Genomic DNA, 3,393 nt, shown 5'->3' with positions numbered 1-3,393 from the left:
ACATCCTTAAATCCATTAACCTCCCTTGGTGAACCATGCAAACTGGTTTTTGGCCCATAACTCGCACCAGGTGGGCATCCCTGCTCAACTCTCTACTCTGGCATGCCCCAGGGTATCTCCAGTCTCTGCCACTTTCTCCAAACTGGTGGCATAATTTGGCTATTCCCTTAGGGGCACTAGCATTGGTTTGGTTAGGAGCAGGCAGCAGGATTTACCTTGTGAGCAGGAGTGGCAGAGCTCGGTGGGAAGACTGGATCTGCAAGTGGAGGGGCTCTGCACCTAGGCTGCACTTTCTCAGAAAAACTGTGCCACGATTAGGTCCCACGTCCCGCGCAGAGTGGGGCCGGATGGCCACACTGACTGGAGACCAGCAGCTGGCACGGAGGTGGCTTCGGAGGGAGTACGCCTGCGGCTGAGCTCTGGTGGGCGCCTCTTTGCCACCCCAAGCAAGAGAGCTGCAGTGTTGATGTGATCCCCCTCTGTCCCGCAGCCACACTTCCTGGGGCCACGGCAGCACCAGCAGAGATGCACTCGGAGCCAGCTAGAGGTTAAAGAGATCTTTACTCAAAGGAGCCTCCCCCAGCCGCTGCCTCTGGCCAGCTACTTGCCGTAGGGGCGGCGTTCCTAGGGTCACAATTGACGGAAGATGGAGCCTAAGAGGCAAGCGAAGGGAGGGGTGGGGCTTGGGGAGGGGGAAGGGCCCCAACCCTGAAGTTCAGATCTGAAATCTGTGGCCAGGCTGGAGGAGGCTGGCCAAAGGCCAATGCAAACTCCTTCTAGTGCTCCCCAGAAGAGGTCTTGGAAACCTCGCTATTCCAGGGGTGTAGTCTGGCGCGTCCCAGCAAAGGTGAGCGCCAGGGCAAGGGCGTGTCAAACCGGGCTGCTCTGGAGGGAGCTAATTCCTTGCCCACTACGCCCCCCTCCCCCAACCTCGTACTGTGACTGCCTGTTCTCTTCAGGCAGTTCTGTCTGTTTGGCCAAACTACAATTTTTAACCCAAACATTCCATAGGCCAAATTACAGAGCTCCCAGAAACAAATGGCTGGGATAGCGGGTTAAGGGGTACTACCATTTGCAGGTCAAGCTGAGGGGCCAGCACCTCCCACCCAAGGGCCACACGGACCGCCACACTGTCGCCTGGGGCCCCTGCCTCCAGTCCCTGGGAGGCCTGGAAGACTTGAGGGGAAGAGGAGGTGGAGTGGGAGGGTGCTACCAACTGTAGACAACCGTTTTCCTGGATCCATTCAATCCACTCTTAGCTGTTTCCCAGGTTTCCATATCCCCAGGAGGGCAGATTTCCCCCTTGTTAGTCACAATGCGCATTTACCCCACCCCACCCCCACTCCTTTTTTATTAGCTCTGTAATCACAAGCTTCCAACCAACAAGCCTGGGCAGTTGAGAAAAAACAGGGCTGGAATGCAGTGGGCCCAGGAACTTGGATGGTGCTTTCCCTCAGCTCTCACCAGGTGTGTACTAAGACAAAGGATCTTGCCTCCTGGCTGGGGAAATCTGTACATGAGCCCTTGCTTGTTAGGTGGGAGGGACTGACATTAGAATTTGGCAGGAGGGTTTAATGGACACACCTCTGTTTTTAAATAGAGAAATTAGGCTAATTTACCTGGCATTTATACTAATAAATCTGTATAATATCCCACAGGGAAAAAAATTTCCCACATATCACTTCGGCCCTCTGAAAATGTCATTGTACAATGGAAGCAGTTATGTGAGGCAACATCCCCTTGATTCCCTTGAAATTCTGCCAGAAGACAGAAAAACAGCCATCTGTGACAAATGAATAAATCAAACAAATTTATCCTAGAAGTTGCCATGGAGATACCATGTTGGTGTTGGCTTCCAAGATAGCCTGTCAGCTCTGCAGGGAAGCCAGATCTGGGGCTTCCCTCACATCTCACTTCACGGACTCCTTTCCTACCTCTCACTGCCCACCTCCTGATCCTAGTCTTCCTGCCAGGATATGTAAGTAGTTGATGGGAGACTGAAAGGACCTCACCACCTCCAAACTGAGCAGGGCACTTTACCACCTTGGAGCCTCAGTATTCTTCATCTGTCAAATGACCACAATAAGAAGACCTTCTTCACAATATTTCAGAAAGGATTCAATGCATTGGTCTATGCCTGGTCCATAATCAGAACTCTGTAAGTGCTTGATTCTGTTCCCTTTCCAAAATGAAAGATAGTGCCTCTGAGATACCCTGTTGTCATACATGTCCCATCGCTCTTGATGAAGGCAGAGCCAGATCACCAGTGGTTAACTACACTCTGAAGGAAAGGGCCTGGCCTCCTGCTTTAGAAGCAGGTCTCTTTACTCTTTTCATAGGGTCTGTCTTGATGAGCTCAGATTAGAGGCTACATGCTTCCTACATGCACTGTGTAGTGGCAAGCACACTTTTGAAAATACAGACAAGAGTATTTTGATTGCTCTATTTCTATTTATCATATTCACCTTGATAATAACAACAATAACAATAACAATAATTCCTGTGCTGAATAACAGCCTCTGCAATGGGGAAGGAGACAGAGATGGGAGTAGGAAGATTATTTTTTTTCTGAGAAAGGCTTTTCTAGATTCTGCCCATGTGGAAACGTATTTTATTCAGCTGCTTGCCGCCCAACAGGCCCTTACCATAAGAATTACTTCTGTTTCAAGATTCCTAGGGGAAAAGCCATTTGAGAAGTAAAAAGAAAAGAAAACAAAATAAACAAAACAAAACAAAAAACAAAACAAAAACAATGGACTCCTATGCCAAGAAGCAAAACGACTATGTTCCATGGGTGACACAAAGATGGGAAAGGCCCAGATACTGCCTTTAAGGAACCTCTGTCAATCCAGGAGATAAGGTAAATAAGCAAACAACAGTTGCCACACCTAACATCTTCTGCATCTCATTTTCCACTATAGAAAACTGAACTAACATTTTGTAACCAAATTGCTACTACAGACTTTTCTTATCAAAAGTTAAGCAGTGCATATATCCTATATTCCCAAGCCTTTTGCCACAGCCTTGTTAATACTTGAAAGGGATTCATTGACTATGGTCTTCTCTGCTTATATTCAAAACAGTGCATTAGTGTTACTAATGAGTTGTTGAGTACCATACTGAACAGACCTTGGTCTTGTTTCTAAATTCCATATGGGCCAGCTGGTGTTATATAGAGAAAAATCTATGCCTTACCTGTCATCTTGCCATTTTCCTCCTAGGTTCAAACCTGTGTCTTACCCCTTCCATTAGCCTTAAAATTTAAACCTTTTCTAGTAGACTGAATAATGGCTTCTCAAAGATGTCCATATCTTAATCCCTGGGACTTGTGAATATGTTAATTTATGACAAAAAGATAACTAAATTAAGGATTTTGAGATGGGGAGATTATCC

The sequence above is a fragment of the Ursus maritimus genome, assembly GCF_017311325.1.
Source record: "Ursus maritimus isolate PB19 chromosome X unlocalized genomic scaffold, ASM1731132v1 scaffold_X1, whole genome shotgun sequence".
Classification (NCBI taxonomy): domain Eukaryota; kingdom Metazoa; phylum Chordata; class Mammalia; order Carnivora; family Ursidae; genus Ursus; species Ursus maritimus.
The sequence above is the reverse complement of the archived record's forward strand: the minus strand, read 5'-3'. Positions refer to the sequence as shown.